The 18,209-nt window shown below is 37.9% G+C and overlaps 1 protein-coding gene and 1 long non-coding RNA gene across 3 annotated transcripts in view; both read right to left on the bottom strand.

The window, feature by feature from the left end:
• SSH2 (slingshot protein phosphatase 2) overlaps positions 1-18,209 on the bottom strand; it is a 244,279-nt gene that overhangs the window by 76,983 nt on the left and 149,087 nt on the right. The window lies entirely within an intron of this gene.
• Positions 10,604-17,253, bottom strand: LOC118025256. Its single transcript, XR_004683266.1, has 2 exons — positions 16,556-17,253; positions 10,604-12,588 (listed from the first exon to the last, which is right to left on the bottom strand). It is a non-coding gene; the product is annotated as an uncharacterized LOC118025256 (long non-coding RNA).

Here is an 18,209-nt window from a genome sequence, read left to right as displayed (position 1 = left end):
TATTTTTCTATTTTCTGTCATCTATTAGGGTAAAAAATAATACATTCTATTTCTATTTTTACGTGCATATCTTAAAACCTTAGTAAGTATATTGAATGCAGCAAATCAATAGTTTTACATTGTAGACACGTTTTTTTTCCTAAAAAAGGCTGTCCTGGAGTGGGCCCAGTAATGTGCCTTAAAAATCAATGTAATTTAAGATACCAGTTTTTAAGTGTTAAGGAAATTAAAAATCCTACACATACATATATGTCTTACTTTTAAAAATAAAGGTTAGGTCTCAGCCATACTCTAAAAACTAGAATACCTGGGTGTAGGAAAGGAAAATAAAAAGTAGAACTCAATGACAAAATGCTGATAAAATCGCAATGCCCTTTTGGTAACTCAAGACCCAAAACCAAATTATGCTAGAGTCAGGAAAAAAAAAAAAAAAGGAAGTAGCTGTATTTCAAATTACCTGAACTTCTGCTTAAGAGAAAGGCCATAACCATGCAAAAAAGCCATGCATGTGAAGAACGGGAAGGTAATAAGGCAGGAGTGGAAATGGCTCTTAGCAAAGGAAGGTGACATTGTGGGTGATAGTTTTCTCTTTTTGCAAATTTCTCTTTAATGATGTTGTTATATACTGTGTTTTCAATTTCTAAAAAGGACCCTCCCCCCACCCCCAAAAAAGAGCAGTACAGGAAAACACACCGTGGGAACGGAGTCAAGCACACAGATGTTCTGCGTAAGCTGCTTTTCAGAGACATCTGCCTTTGTGCAAGACTTGAAAAAGTAAAGCTGTTGTCAACAAGTTCTCCAAAGTGAGGAGGGGTGGGGCCTGAGAGAAAGTGAGCTGTGAAGAAACCAACAATTAGAACCCTAAGGGCTGAGAAACACATAGTTTCTTGGATGAAGTTCCTCATTTATGAGCCACTTCTCTGCCCAAATGCTTTGCCCTCAGCAAAGTCTGCTATTCAAACAAGGAGGACTCAAGCTGCCCATGTGTCTCCTCCGCTCCAGTGACTGAGGCTCTCAGTCGGTGCCACTCAGCTCTTTGCAGGGGCTGCCTATCTCTGTGGTAAGAGAGATAGGGCACAATCTCCCATGGAAAAATCTGAGTGGGAAGCAAGATGCCTTACTCCTCCCTTCTTGTTCCAACTCCAAATAAAAATGCTTATTATGTACAAAAGAATTCATGTAAAAGCAAAGATAATAAATACGTTTATCTGTTCTATTGTCTTGCTTTTATTTATTAAACTTTATTCTGTTTAGCAAGATGAATACTCCTAGGTCTGTATTGTTCGCTTTCCCATGTAAGGCAATGGAGGGCGAGTGCCTTCGCCCTGCTTTACATAGTGCCCAGTCTAATGCCACGGACAGAGTGTTTAGTAAATGTGATCTGCAAATGACAACAGGGACGGTGCTAAAGACTCAAGCGCACTTTGGAGGACAATACAGTGTGAAAGTCACTATGTAAAACCCCTTTTCTGGTGCTCATGTAGCAAATGCCTAAGCCCATGTGTCTGCAACACAGACTACAGGAAAAGGCTGCCTACTTCTTGTTTGCAGCCTTCAATCATGCCTGATGCGAGTGGGGAACTTCTACTCACAAAATAACTTTCAACTTGCTTGCAAAGTTCTCACAAAGTTCTATTTAGCGTTCAGTTTTGAACTTCCCTTTTCTGAGAAGTTGGGTGTGTTACGTGGGTTATTGTCCTACATTTGCCTTCTGGGCAAGTTAACTGCAAAAGATTCTAGACACCCCTTATTCAGGCACAGGAGCCTCTTCTAGGTCCTATAAAAGCTCCACTTACTGCTAACATGACAATGGAGCTGATAATTTGTAGGTTCATATAAATTTGTTAGGATAAAGCTACCTAAACTGCTAATATAACCTCACTATATTGTGCAAAGTAGAGGAAGGGCCGCAATAAAGATGGGGAGAGGTAAGCAGGGCACAGAACTGAAAGGTCTTACACAACTTGCCAAATAATTTGGACTTTATTCTGAAGATAACAGAGATCCAAAGTTTGCATTTCCGGAAAGATTTCTCCAACTGCAGCAAGGAGAATGGATTGGAAAGTGTTAAAACTTAGAAAAGGGGAGATAGATGTTACTTTCATATTCCAGGTGAGAAAGAAGGGTGGTTTGATCGGAGCAAATGGGAATGAAGAGTAGATGGATATCTTGGGGACAGCTGTCTAGCTTACTTTCTGGTACAGATGGAAAATTTGTTCCATAAAGAAATTCAAATTGTCAGAAAAACCTGAGAGAGAAAAGCTTTGATATGCGCAAATTCCTTGCACTCAAAGAATGTCTTTTTCTTTGTACCTCCTGGCTCTTCAGACAGATCATTTTTTCCCTTTAACAAATTCCAATGCTTTAAGACTCTCACCCAGGAGGGTCAAAGAAAGAAGTGTATTTACATGGCTATTAGCTTTCATACCACCTGCTCTGTCCAAACTTTTCTCAAACTAGGTTTCTTTCTCTTAAGTTATACTTTGTTAACCCTCAGATTTTGAGATAAAATCTGCCTTACCCTATCTATCTGCCAGCTGACAGCCAATCATCCTGGACAAGTCCAAGAACCTTACAGGCAATTCTTCCTCATGTCACTTTGTTATCACACATGTCTGTATCATTTCCTGCCAGGCACCAAACTTCCAGCTTCAAGGAAGAACAGCTGAGGAGAATGTTTTTACACAAAGGACTTCCCTCCTTCCTTCTTCCCCATTCAACGGATATGACAATATGCTGATGATACAGTGAGGGCTTAAGTTAAATTAAAGACAATGAAGCTAAGTTCTGGAACCAGCATTTTAAACCATTCATAAAAGACAGCAAACTTAGTTACTCAGTTGTCTGAACATAGTAACAAGCAAAAGATTATCAGAAACCTGAAGCTAGCTTCCATCAAAGGAAGGCAAGTGAATTTTATAAAATCATTTGTTTTACATCAGAATAGGACATTAGTGAAGAACTGCTAAGCGAGTAGTGCTAAATCTCCTTGGTTCTCAGCTAAATACCTATTATTAAAAACTATCTATTAAAAGACAGTTCTCACAGATAATTTCCCCACCTCTAAAATCAGTGCTTGTGTGAAACACAGCTATTGGAGAATTTTAAAAGAATTTATATTACAGAATATAAAAGAATTTATATTTATATTTATATTTAAAAGAATTTGTAATTAAAAAGAATTTATACCACTACAGGCTATCCAGAAGAAAGGAATGGGTAAGTCTGGGGAATAAGACTTGATTCAATATGTATCTAAACCACAGTGCAGTTGCCATGTTATAATAGGCAACTATCTTTGCTTCCTACTTCTTGTCTACAAATGAGATCCTAACAGTAAACAAGATGTTTGAGTGAAACAGGATGGGAAATATGATAAGATAGCTATATCAAACCTTTCCACAAATAGACTTCCAGTTCTCAGATCACATTTTCACTGACTTGGGGGAAGCAGTAAGCCTTAGGTGCACACTTGGCAAGGACTCAACTGTCCAGAGTTTTCTAATCTCACTTTACCTATGGCTGAATGCCTTTGAGTCCGTTTTAGCACTTTAGGCAGATTCTCTATTTACAAAAGAAGTATCTCACCTCTTGCAGGGAAACATGCAAAGGTAGAGAGAAAAGCATGGAACTGACAAGTGGCCTGGAATTCTTGTTGTGTCACTAATGAATCATACTAATCTGAGGTGAGACAACTGGCTCTCAATTTCCTGATATAACATTTTAAACTCCCCAAGTTTATCATTTTTTTTTTAAAGATTTTATTTATTTATTTGAGAGAGAGAGAATGAGAGAGAGAGAACACCTGAGAGGGGATAGGGTCAGAGGACGAAGCAGACTCCCTGCTGAGCAGGAAGCCCGATGCGGGACTCGATCCAGGGACTCCAGGATCATGACCTGAGCCGAAGGCAGTCGCTTAACCGACTGAGCCACCCAGGCGCCCCCAAGTTTATCATTTTTAAGAGATTTTCACTACGAACCTTAAAAGCACTCCATTGGTTCAAGATGAAATCATCACCATATTTCAGGAGTTATTAAACAATTAAAAAAATACAACTAAGTTTTTTATAGCAGAAGAGATAACTCTCAAAGAATGCTCTAAAAAGTTATGTCACAATGGGACGGACTATTCTGCAAATGTGACTTAAATCCTCTTGGTTCCTGTTCAGTAACCAAACAGTTAATTTGTTTACTGAATTCAAGCTTCCACTGGAAAATCTTTCTGCAAGTGGAATCCTAGCCCTCCCCAAGCCCAGTGTTGGCTAATTAAGAGAAAAAAAAAAAAAAGGATAGGAAGACTGCCTGGGTTGTTTTACACTCTTAAAGGAGGGTAATGGATGGCTGCTTGAGCTAAAGGGTGGTATACTGCACTGGCCATATTACTGATTCATTTAGTCCTCTAGAAAATCATTGTACTTCTCTTTATCTGAATTTCTTCATCTGTAAAACAGGATTAGATATTTCTACCCTGTCTCACATGCTTGGGGATAAAATATCCTTTCTTCTTAGTAGACAAAAGTTGCTGTAGGCTTTCTAGAAAGTAGCAAGTATTGGGACTATATAAATGCAAGTTATTATTCTAAAGTACATAAACCTTAGGCTTTACCTTTTACATCCTGAATAAACGTTAACTTTAGGTCAATTAAATAGAAAAAGAAATCACTCTTTAGGCATGTTTTCATATGGCATGAACTTCTGGCTTCTTTCTGAAGTGACTAACGTTAGCTTTTAAAACAATTTATTGGTTTAGCGCAGACAACTTTTTACTTAAGGAAGCTGAGCAGCTGGAAAGAGCACCTCAGCCTATAAGCATAACTAGATCAGTGTCCCTATTTCTTTAAATTTAATTGTAACACTAGTATTGAAGGCCAGCTAAGGTCATTCTACTGTCTCTCTACATATTGGCCAAGTCTACACCTCACTATATTTAGGCAAGGTATGCCTACCCCATTAAAGACAGACTCAGACCTAGGTGTAGGATCACGGCAGTGGGGTTTTATTTCAGCTGAGAGGGGAAGACACTAACAAAAAAACTGTAATGATGCATTCCTTGGCAACCAATAGAACCACCAATGCTCAATTTTATTTCATTCTGAGCAGAGGTATAAGGTCTAGTATGTACAGAGCAATCTCTACCACAAACTCTGGCATAGTCATGACTAAAGCAAAACAGTGAATATCTTTTAGGTAACTCACTTGCCAGGACTGCCTGCCATGTCTTAGCCAGAGACAAAGAGCTGCCCAGGTCAACAGGGTAAAACATTTCAACAGTTTGGTCTCCTGGGAATTGGAACAAACAGGTTTTCAACCCAGGAATCACCATTATATCAAAACACCAGGGTCTGGCTGGGTAGAACCCTCCAGCAGTGTCCAGCTGACAGCCTCCAAGACCCAGCATCCAACAAAAGAAGAACCAAATGGAGGCAAACCTGACTTACATATTTGCAAAAAAAAAAAAAAAAAAAAAGGAAAGAAAGTTATGGAAAGTTAAGAAAAAAAAGTTATGGAACATGGATTTTGTTATTATTATTTTTTATTGTTATGTTAATCCCCATACATTACATCATTAGTTTTAGATGTAGTGTTCCATGATTCATTGTTTGTGCATAACACCCAGTGCTCCATGCAGAACGTGCCCTCCTCAATACCCATCACCAGGCTAACCCATCCTCCCACCCCCCTCCCCTCTAGAACCCTCAGTTTGTTGGAACATGGATTTTGTAATAAAGAATGTGTTGAACTGAGTCAGAGACATGGTAATGCAGGTATAATGGGGGGTAAGGGGGAACCTGCTTGGCTAAACTGGCCCCTAAATCTGGAATCAAAAAAGTCTGAGGAAAATATCTTAAAGAAAAATACAATGCCCTTAAGAGAAAGCTAAGAAAACCCCAATAACAATCAGATGTTTTGGTATCTCCCCGACTGTCAGGGGAAAAAATTAAATACATTTAAAGAATGCAGTAAATATACTTCTAAAATATAAGTATAACAAACAGAAGTCTATTTATCTTCATTCAGAGGAAACTGCACATTTCAATTATGAACATTTCCACTGTAGGAAAGATAAGCAGATGTTGGATGCTTTCCCAAAGTTCTCTAGTGTCACTGAAGAGGTTTATGAAATCTGCTTTACATTTTTTCAGTTAATAGTTAATACTAAAAAGGCAACATTCTGAATATTGTTTTTCTCTTCATAATATATTTTAACATTTCTACAGTGACAGATTTAAACAATAGTTACCAAAAAGATAACTAAACATACAGTTTATATGTTATATTTGTATCTTCATTTTCCAGTATTTACTTCTAAACTAAAAGCTACATAAATAGTTCAGTATTTCAAAAAGAGTGAATTTTGAAAAACCCCATATTCTGTTTCCTCTGCCTCAAACCCTACTTAAAGAAAAATACCTACATGTAAGTGTTCTTAATTGACAATGAAAACTGAAATAATCCTCTTACAGGAAGAAATTCTTAGATAAAGTTTTTTTAATAGGGTTTTTAATTTCTGAGAGTTAAACTAGTCTGAGTTTTCTCAAGGCTTTATATGTAAAACCCAGAATTTTTTGCCAAACAGGCATTGGATTAAGGCCTAAATAAATAAATAAATCATGTGAGATGGCAAGAAAGCAAAGATGGTACATAAAACTTGTCACACTTCTGAAAATTTATACATGGTAGGCTGCAGAAATTGGTCTTAATTGCAAAGAATGTTTTAGTGGCTTGGAGAATCCTCAACCCTCAGTGTACAACTGAGTTCAACAACACATTCATTACACTAAATGTCTATGCCCAGGGCAGTAGTCTCCCAAACCTCCCAACAAGCTCTTTATAATTAATTTAATAAGTATCTGGATTAAATGCAGTTAGAAATTCTAATTCCCATCACGACTTCTTCTTCAAAGTAACAACTTTAAGTCATTTTTGCCTTCTTGGATATAGTTCAAAGCACCAGAACTGTTTTACCCAATATTGCTTCTTTTTACACTCACCACATAGGTTGTGACTGTTTGTTGAAGAACACAAATATTCAGGCTTTACAGTAATATTCCGAGTTTTCCTTAAGCAAATTCCATTCTTGGGAGTATCTACTCCAAGATTATTATTATTAGAGAGAGAGAGAGAATTCAAAAGGCTGTACAATCCTTCTCAATAGAAAATGTTAGTTCAGAATCTTTCAGTGTTGGGAAATTATGAGTGATTGTTTAAAAACGGAAAAATGAATCTTGCTGGTAAGGTCAAAAAGCTTAAAAAGAGTTTATTTAATTTCTAAATCAAATGTCTGAAACAGTCTATTCCAGGTCCTTAATTTGGGGCGTGAGAGGGAGTTGGGAGGGAAGGTCACTAGATTCCTTTGAGAATTTGATACAAGCTATGGCCTCTCCTCCAATAAAATAAATGTACAATCAATCATATACAAACTCGCTTCTGCATATGATTCCACCGTATCCATGAATTTCTAGTGTAAAAAACTCTGGATTAAAAAAAACTGGTAGTTGACCTAAAGAAACCATGGGCAGCTGGGAATTAACAGGCTCCCCACTATCACCACCTCATCTTTTGGCAGATAACAACTCAGCTTTAACAAGAGGCAAACACTGAGTGATTGATGCTTGGATTTAACTTTGAAACCAAAGGAAACACACATGAATAAAGTTTGGGACTTTCAAAGGGGCTTTTTAATTAATACTTTGGACTCTGCCATGCTAAAGCACACAACAGGCAAATCCTATGAGAAGATCCTCTACCTGTCCCATTATGCTGCCCCCATCTCTCCCCATTTCTAAAAATCCCTCTATAACAAACATGTTTATATTACAAAGATCCCCAAGCAGCAGGTGAAAGTTCACTTACTGAAGCTCTATAGTACTAGATATAATGGAATTTCAGTACAATAAAGAATTTTGGACAAGATTTTGAAATTCATTACAATTAAAGCAGACCAGCATATGAGATTTTACATTTCCTAAACCTGATGGATACTCCAGAAATTCTAACAGCTGCCCAGAACATGCCATGTCGTGTACATGCCATTACAGTACTTATTTTCTAGGAGTGTGAGCAGTCTAAGGTCACTAACACATTAAACACTGCTTTATATGGTAAGTGATGCATCACGAAGGAAATAACTAGGTTTAGAGCTTTATTGATCTTATGATTTTATAATCCACGCTACATGGGAAAGGAGATTAAATGCAAAGTGTAACTGTTACTATAAAGATTAATGTTTATTATAGTTAACAATCCTCACCTATTGCCATTATGTCCATAAATGCAGTGGCCTCATATTGTTTACGAGATTTTTTTGTACCCTAGAAATTGATTTATACATTTCCACCAAATACCTACATTTCAGTTTGTGGCTCTAACAATGATTTATTAGGTTCCCGACCACTTTTTCTAAAATAGCACTGTCTACTCCCAGTTTATTTTCCATCTTTTTGTCCTGCTTTATATTCTCTTTACAGCCATACCATCAGCTGATTACTTATAGTATTTATTTACATGATGGAATGTAAATTCTAAGAGCTGAGACTTTGTCTTTTTGGATCACTGATGCATTCCCAGTGCCTAAAACATTGTAGGTGATCAATAAATGAATGAATAGGTATTTACTACTAAGTAGAGATTTAAAATTAATTAGAGCCAAACACAGCACAGTACAAAAGCGTAGGATATAAAGTAACAGGACTTGGATTTCAGTCACTGCTCTCTCACTTATTATTTACAGAACCTTGAACAAGTCATTTAATCTCTTTGAACCTCAATCTTTCCTTTAAAATGATGTTAAAATATTACTTCACAGGGATATTGCAAGGATTATAGAAAATAACAAGTAAAAACTTGTTGCAAATATTCATGATTACATCCCAGGAGTTATTCTTGGGAAATTGGCAGAAAATTCTGGAAAACAGATCAATGCTGAGAAAGCAAGTTATCTCAAGTCACCTTATCCTTGGTCTTGCAGAACTGTAGAGGCAGAAGGAAGTAATGAGAAAGCACAGCATCAGAAGAGATGAGCTTGAACTTCACTTACTAGCTGGCTGACCTTGAGAAAATCCCTTAACCTCTCTGAGGCTTAATTTTCTTATCTATAAAATAAGGGGGCAAATATTGCCTCAAAAGTGTAGTTGTTTGATTCAAATGTTACATTAATTGTGAAAGCACTCTAAAAATAAAATGCACAATATGTTTTTATTGAAATCAATTAATTGTCATTCCTTAAGGAAAATCCTAATCTTGTTTGTTCCACCAAAGGGAAGGTAATATTATTCAAGAATGTGCTCACATAGACTACAGGCAGAAGTATACATACTCCCAATTCTTGCTGCAGGTTGTCCAACTTTGGTGAGAGGACAGAACACAATAGAAAATGACAGAATAGGAAGATATGGAATGGGAAAAGAAAACAGAGGTTCAGAAAGACACACTGAATAAGTAGAAAGCTCTCATCAACTTCAAGTCTATTTAATTTCACATCCAACAGGCAGGGCCAGCTTTATGGATGTGTGATCTGTGCAGCTGCATAGGGTGGGTGCTTGGAAGGGCCCTACACTTGGTTTAATGCTCAGTTGTTGCTGTCTTCAAATTCTTAATTCTTTCTGAACAAGGGGTCCCACATTTTTGTTCTGCACTAGGTCCTGCAAATTATCAGGCTGGTCCTGCTCACAATCTTTCCATTAGACTAGAGGACAAGGACAATAGTTTATAGTCTCAATGACTATAAGGAGCCACTCAAAGGACGGTCACTAAAAAGGAGATCTTTAAATAGGTTGGTGGATCACACAGTTGTAATACTTGAATTCTGAAGTGAGCAAAATACTTCTTAAAAGCCAATTTAGAGGTGCCTGGGTGGCTCAGTCATTAAGCGTCTGCCTTCGGCTCAGGTCATGATCCCAGGGTCCTGGAATCAAGCCCCGCATCGGGCTCCATGCTCCGCGGGAGGCCTGCTTCTCCCTCTCCCACTCCCCGTGCTTGTGTTCCCTCTCTGGCTGTCTTTCTCTCTGTCAAATAAATAAAACCTTTAAAAAAAAAAAAAGCCAATTTAATTAAAAAGCATTAGCCCTGGGGTGCCTGGGTGGCTCAGCTGGTTGAGCTCTTGACTCTTGATTTTCGCTCAGGTCACGATCTCAGGGTTGAGGGATGGAGCCCTGCCATGGGCCTGGTGCTCATCAGGGAGTCTGCTTAAGATTCTCTCTCTCTCTTTCCATCTCCCTCTGCCCCTCCCCCCCATGCTCATGCATGTGAGCAGGCATGTGCAAATGCGCTCCCCCCAAATAAATAAAGTCTTAAAAAAAAAGCATTAGTCCCAATTAGAAATGCAAATGGCATCTGCAATTCAGTTTTTTTTTGTTTTTTTGTTTTTTAAAGATTTTATTTATTTTTTAGAGAGCGAGTGAGAGAGAAACAGCATGAGAGGGGAGAGGGTCAGAGGGAGAAGTAGGCTCCCCGCCGAGCCGGGAGCCCGATGTGGGACTCGATCCCAGGACCCCGGGATCATGACCCGAGCCGAAGGCAGACGCCCAACCATCTGAGCCACCCAGGCGCCCCTGCAATTCAGTTTTGATGTCTGCTGGCCAAAAACATGCCTTTTCCCCTGAAATCCAGACTGAGTCTATATGAGTCCATTTTGACCTTTGGACTCCTTATCAGTCACCCTGGGTCTCTGACAGTAGTTGGCAGAAGTCCGCTCTCCATGAACAAAAGCTGCCTATGTAAAAGAGATGAGCTTCGGGCAGAGATATGATCTGAAGAAAAGGTGCTGAACTCATCCTCTGTGTTCCAGCAGCACGTCCAGGGCTGCTGCCACTACAAAAAGTGAAACTTCACCCAAAAATGTTTTCTCTCCTGGTGATTAAAACATACACCTTCATTAAGGAAGCACCGGGATTTCAGATAGAGACAGGCAACCACTACTACTGAAACTAGCGTGCAGCTGTGATCTGCACTCCAGCACTCCTTTCTCCTTCCCATCTTTCTTTTTTTTCTTTAAGTCTGCCAGAGGACCACTCTGGTTACTGTTTAGACCTGCCAGTGACATTTCAAGGTGAGATGCTTTAAGCTTTAGGAAGTACACACACCCTTCTCCTTTCTCCAATACTCACATAATCTCAAAGATGAAAACTTTTGTTTCAAGAATTTAACAGCTTGTTCCCTAAAAAAATTACCCTCCTCAACTTTGAGAAATATACCCACTCCTTCCTATAGTTAGGATCAGGAAATTCTAACTTCAATATACTTAAAACTGTTAACAAACTAATGTATTTGATCATCTTTATAAATTTCACTATCCTTAGTTAAGATGGTACTATGGGAATTCTCAACGCTGCCTAACATTTCCTAAACAGAAAACAATGAAATGGTGCTCAAGATCTGAATTAATTTGCTGCAGGATACTAGGTAAGTCTGTTTATCTTTTGGGTCTAAAGTTCTCTAAGTCAAAAAATGGTGATGATTTTAGAATAAAATGAAAAAGTGGGAAGCAAACTTAAATTCATAAACACTACATATATATTCAACAACATCTCAGGATAATTAGTTTATCTTATCAATACACTATTACTTCATCTATTAGTTTTACTCAAATAGTTCACAAATTAAAGAATTTTCCATTAGTGCTTAGGTATGAAATAGCTTCCTGATAGGAAAAGGCAAATGAGGATCAATTTTTCTGGGTCTCCAAGAAGTTCGTATGAATTACAGAATAAAACTGTATTTACCTCGATTTCACTTTATATCATTTCAGGGGTGCTATGAAAATGAATTACTAAAATTGTTGATGTGAGTGAAACTGGTACATTTCTGGTGAGCAAACTAGCAATCTATCAAAAGCCCTAGAATTAGGTATACCCTTTGGCCTAGCAATCTCAGAACTGAGCTTCAGGATATTTCTTTTATGGACATGTGCAAAGATTTAAGCACAAGGATATTCATTCAGTGAGGTTTTGTTTATAACTGCAAAAAAACTGGACATAGTCAAAATGTGTAACAACAGGACAGAATTTGAATCAGTTCTATGGAAAACAAACAACTCTTAAAAAGGATATGAAAGAAATGCGTTTGAGGACAATGGCAGGATGTTCGCAATATGCTAAGTGAAAAAAAATTAGGTTACAAAGCAGTAGACAGAGGACAATCCCATTTTTAAAAGTATATATATACACAGAAAAAGCCTGGATGATCTTAATAGTAAATATCTTTGGGAGATAAGAATGAGAATAATGGTTTTTGTGGGGAAAAGGAGTGCCTTAGTGTTTTCCGTTTTTTTCCTATAATAAATGTGCATCATCTGCAAATATTGAAAAATAACCAATACCTTTTGCTTGGTTTTTAATTATCAGTAAGACCAGTCATATTAAAAAAAAAAAGATCACTCACCTAGGACAAGTTCACTTTAAAGATTTTATTTATTTATTTGAGAGAGAGAGCAGGAGAGGGGGGAGGGTCTTGAGGGAGAAGCAGACTCCCCGCCGAGCAGGGAGCCCGATGCGGGACTCGATCCCGGGACTCCAGGATCATGACCTGAGCCGAAGGCAGTCGCTTAACCAACTGAGCCACCCAGGCGCCCCGGACAAGTTCGCTTTAAAGCTGAGTGGGTGGTAAAGAAAGAGATATTACCAACTTTATAAGGTAGATAAGTTTTTAAAACAAAAGGGAATCTCCACTTGGAAATTTCCCCCAAAGTGATTTGTAAAAGTGCAATAAAGAACAGCACTGGTATTCAGTACTTAATTTTGATTTTAATTGAGGAAGAGACTAGATGTTATTATTTTTTTTAAAGCACAATAAACATCTTAGGACACTAACATTTTCTACTAAACAGGGCGTATGGCCTTGCTGTGAAGTTCTCCAAGCATCAAAATGGCAACAAAATAGAGAATTCCAGTAGTGTGGGAATAGTTAACTTGAGACTGACCGCAGAAGAGCCACAGACGTGAACAAGCCCCAACTCAGGGACAGTTAAAGGGACTGGGATAGTTAAAAGGACTGAAGTGAGTTCTCACCAGATATACATACTCAAGTACTTCCAAAGAGGTAATAAGAATGTATGGTGATTAACATAACAAAAAAAGAATGTATGATTAAAACAAGAGTGGCTTTTCATCTTTAAGTTAGAGAGATGATAACCAGCCAGTCTACAATCTTCAGTTTTTCTTTAATTTTGGAAAAAAATTACTCTGGATTTACATTTATTTACTTGGAATCACTAAGTGGAAATAAACGTGCAGTTTCTCTTACGTGCTCACAGTCTGCCATTTTCTCTCAGTGCAGTGGAGTATAAGGAACAATCTGCAAAAGTTTTAGCACTTCGCTGCAGCTGCTCTTCTTTGAATCAGTATCATTAAACTATCATTTGGGCTTAGTGTAACATGGCATTTATATAGTTCTTGATCTTTATTAATTGATGTATAATTGTAGCCTTACTATGTGTGTAAAAGATCCAGGTCCACTTGGATGGTTTCCATGTGTTTTTGACTTAGAAACTAAGGAGCTGTACCCTTGCTTATAGAACGCTAAGTAAGTTGAGCTATTAATAGGCAACCAGGCCATTAAACTGGTAACCAAGCCAATAAGAACAAGGACAAATAGTAGTCAGCACACTCCACCCCTTATAGCTCACTGTACTGTAAATATTACAAGCCCTCTGTGCCATGGGAACCATGTTGCCTACCACATGATGCTAATGTAATAATATCTAGAGCTAAGCACCTGGAGGAAGCAGAGGAGGAGGTTTTTGCTTTGAATTACTTGAATGTGCTTTTTTTTCTTTTCTTTCTTTTCTTTCTCTTCCTTCCTTCCTCCCTCTTTCTCTCTCTTTTCCCTCTCTTCTTTCTTTCTTTCTCTCTCTTTCTTTTTCTTTCACCATAAAGCCACTAACACTAACAGATAGTTTAATGATTTCTGTTCTTATGCTGCCTGTGGGGATTTCACATTGTACTCCCAGCCACTGGTACTGATTCATTAACAACCCTGTAAAATTGGCAGCTTTCCTAAATAAGCTATGTAAAGTCTGCAAGTGTTAGTTACTGTGCTGTGTACTCAGTGGGTACTCGATAAAACTTGATAAATTCTGCCCATGATATATCCAAAATATGCTCACAGCAATATCCTAAAGAATATTATCAGTCTACACAAAAGCATTTCTGGATTCTCCTTCTCACCGCAAATAATTAACAGCAGTCCTTCACTGAAAATTAACTATTTGTAATATGGCCATAACATCTGCCACATCAGTCTTCCTTTTCTCTCACCACTCAAGTACCCTTTATCTCTGTTTATACAAATCAAGACATTTAAGACAGGGAGAAATAAAGGTCAGAGTCCCAGCTCAAATCCTACTTCTGTAATGCCTTTACTAATTGGCTCATTTACAATACCCTTCTGTCCTCTGAATACTTAAAGCACCGTTTGCACCAGTCATCTGGCACTTAGCATGTGCTAAATTGTTTTCTTATTTATCCTTTTATTGACCTGTCTTATATCTTCAACAGATTGAGCATCCTGACTGCAAGAACCATGTCTTGTGTTTCTTTGAATCTCCCACCCTTTGCCCAGAATAGGTGCAATTATGACAATCATGCAAATGATAGAATTTTACCATCAGGCTGGCTTACCACTCTGTATTCTAATTCTTTCCCCTATGTTTTAGCTTATGTTAAAAGAGCAAAAATATTAACTACCATTTACTGAGTGCTATTAGCAGTACTTCACAAATATCATACTTAATCCAAATAGGTATTCTAAGTTCCATTTTATTAATGAGGAAACTAAAGCTTACAGTGGTTATATAATATATTCAAGGTCATACAGCTCATAAGTGGTGAAACTGAATGGGACTAAGGTCTGTTTCTTTCCCTTTCCTTTCCCTCCTTTTTTTTTTTTTTTAAGATTTTGTTTATTTGAGAGAGAGAGAGCACAAGCAGGCGGAGTGTCAGGCAGAGGGAGAGGGAGAGGCAGACTCCCCGCTGAGCAGGGAGCCTGATGCGGGGCTCGATCCCAGGACCCTGGGACCATGACCTGAGTCGAAGGCAGACGCTTAACGACTGAGCCACCCAAGCGCCCCAGGTCTGTTTCATTCCAAACACCAAACTATTACTATTAGCAACAAGAACAAATGGCAAGTAAGATTCTGAATATGTGACCCATGAGACCTTTTAAGAATTTTTAAAGAGAATATTTAAGGAATGGGATACTTTAAGAATTGAATGTGAAATTTTACTGGGGATGGATGAACATCACAGAGGTGGGACTGAGAAGTTCAGTTTCACATACTGTTTGACCTATTCCATTCATCTCCTAGGAACAGAAATATACACTGAGAATTTACATGCTGCAACTTTTCAAACTAAAGCTCCCCACAAAAAATAACAGAAATTAAAGATTAATAATAATACAAAATGAAAATATTTTGGTGTTTATGGGAATTGGGTATATTAACCTCAGGAGAAACAGTACAGGTGACTGTTCCTTGAACAATATGGGTTTGAACTGCATGAGTCCAATATATGAAGATTTTTTTCATAAAATATATTGGAAAATACTTTGGAAATCTGCAACAGTTTGAAAAAATTCACAGATGAACCATGTGCCTAGAAAAAGTCAGAAATCATTGTAAGAATATAGTTTAGGGGCGCCTGGGTGGCTCAGATGGTTAAGTGTCTGCCTTCCGCTCAGGTCATGATCTCAGGGTCCTGCAATCTCGAGCCCCATGTTGGGCTCCCTGCTCAGTGGGGAGTCTGCTTCTCCCTCTCCCCTCCGCTCATGCTCTCTCTCTCTCTCAAACGAATAAATAAAATCTTTAAAAAAAAAACAAAACAGTATATAATACATATAACATAAAAATATATGTTAATTGGCTGTTTGTGTTACTAGCAAGGCTTCTGGTCAACCGTAGACTATTAGTAGTTAAATTCTGAGGAAGTTAAAAGTTATACACAGATTTTCTGTGCACAGGGGGTCAAGGTTCCTAACTCCTGCCTCCTCAGGGGTCAATTGTAATTCTAAGTCTTCCAGGTCTAAAAACTGTTACAACTTAAAAAAATAATACAACACTCTAAAATAGACTAACACAGAAGTTTCTCTTTGAGAGTAATTCAAGCCTCTGGATTCTGTTGCTTTAACAGACATAACTAATGCCAAAACCCTCAGGTTACTAAAAGAAGGATCACACCCCTCAAAAACAGATTAATGCAGAAAACAAGAGTTGCTCAATTCGCACAAACCTGCAAAAAAGGAAGTGAGCCCAAATTTGCCCTTTCGTGTGCAAGCAATCTATTTATAAATCATTTGCTACATCCTTTCCAAATCACAGGAACACCTAAAAGGCCTTGATGTTCTTAGCACATTTCTTCAGGTTAAACCTAATTATATTAGTGGCAGCAACATCCTGCATCACTCAACAACGCAAAGCTAACTTTAACCCTATCTTAAAGTAGTTAGGATACCAACTTTTTTTTCTTTCACCTTAGAAATTCAGAAACATTATGTGATATCATCTACACCACTGTTCTTTAGCCCCAAGGCAGTTTAACATATGGTAATTAAGAGGACTCACATTTACTGGAGACACCCAAGAAGAGCTGTGAGCAACACGATACGTAGAAGTTTGGACCCCTCTACTACTCCAAGGTCCAACAGCTCTTGGAAACAGAGAATGACAACATCCTTAATTATTTAGCTTTGGGCAGTGGTTTCTCAGTACTAGTCTAAAGAAATTGCTCAATTTTAGGAATGATTACACATTAAGCACACAAGCAAAAAGCAGTAATTTGGGGGGGGGAATACACTCTAGGTTAATCAAAAAGAAATTCTGACTTGAACATATCACATCTTCACCATTCTTGTTCATCTTCATTGTGCAGATTAACTCTTAAGTTAACTTGGTTAAGCACGGTTCCAGTAAGGCCAAAGTTGAGAGCTCTCCTTTTTTTTCTCTTTGGCCCCAAGCCAATTACTGCTCTGACTCCAAACACACACAATGTGGATAAAACCACATAAAGTTATCACCACTAATGAAAACATAAATGTACCTTTATACTCTGACAACAGATCATTTACCTTTTCCTCGTATTTGAAGGTCACAACACCTAGAGGATTCACCAGATGTAAACTTACTTGATCATCTTTTAAAAGACATTCCACTTTTTAGGGCTATTTTCTCTATGTAAGAATCAGATAGCTACAAAAACAATATTAATTTTTAAAAATTTTTTATTGTTATGTTAATCACCATACATTACATCATTAGTTTTTGATGTAGTGTTCCATGATTCGTTGTTTGTGCATAACACCCAGTGCTCCATGCAGAATGTGCCCTCTTTAATACCCATCATCAAGCTAACCCATCCCCCCCTTCCCCTCTAGAACCCTCAGTTTGTTTCTCAGAGTCCATCGTCTCTCATGGTTCGTCTCCCCCTCCGATTTCCCCCCTTCAATCTTCCCCTCCTGCCATCTCCTTCTTCTTTTTTTTCTTAACATATATTGCATTATTTGAAAAACAATATTAATTTATAACCAAAGAAAAAGAAACACCTCATAACTCTTTTAAATATTAGTATTAGTCTCCTTACCCAACAAAGAGAGAAAAAAAAAAGACCTTAAATCATAAATAAATGCCTGGTTCCAATCCATTACCAATTATCTATCAATTATTCTAATGATGTTTGCCCATTTCTGTAAGGGACAAGATCTAGATTTAAAAAGTATCATGGATGATAATTACACTTATTCAGTGAGAACAAAGACATTTAAAAATTTGAAAAGCAAAAAAATTCATAAAATTGTAACACTGTGGGTAGGACTTCTTGGTGCTAGGCTTTTTTTTTTTTTTTTTAAAGATTTTATTTATTTATTTGAGAGAGAGAATGAGAGACAGAGAGCACGAGAGGGTCAGAGGGAGAAGCAGACCCCCCGCTGAGCAGGGAGCCCGGACTCGATCCCGGGACTCCAGGATCATGACCTGAGCCGAAGGCAGTCGCTTAACCGACTGAGCCACCCAGGCGCCCGGTGCTAGGCTTTTATAATACAGCTAATTCCTGCTGTATTATAGAACTGTCTCAGATCTAGAAAAAGATGGAAGGCTACACCTAATTATTCTACAAATCAGACATACATTGGAGAAAGAAAGCACCACAGATTCAACAAATACTCAAAAGCAAAAATCTTAAATAATAGTAAACCAAATCCAGCAATCTGTTAACAAATAATGC

This window comes from Mirounga leonina, unplaced genomic scaffold, assembly GCF_011800145.1.
Source record: "Mirounga leonina isolate KUSES-001 unplaced genomic scaffold, KU_Mleo_1.0 Mir_200, whole genome shotgun sequence".
Lineage (NCBI taxonomy): Eukaryota > Metazoa > Chordata > Mammalia > Carnivora > Phocidae > Mirounga > Mirounga leonina.
This window is presented reverse-complemented; position numbering and strand designations above follow the sequence as displayed.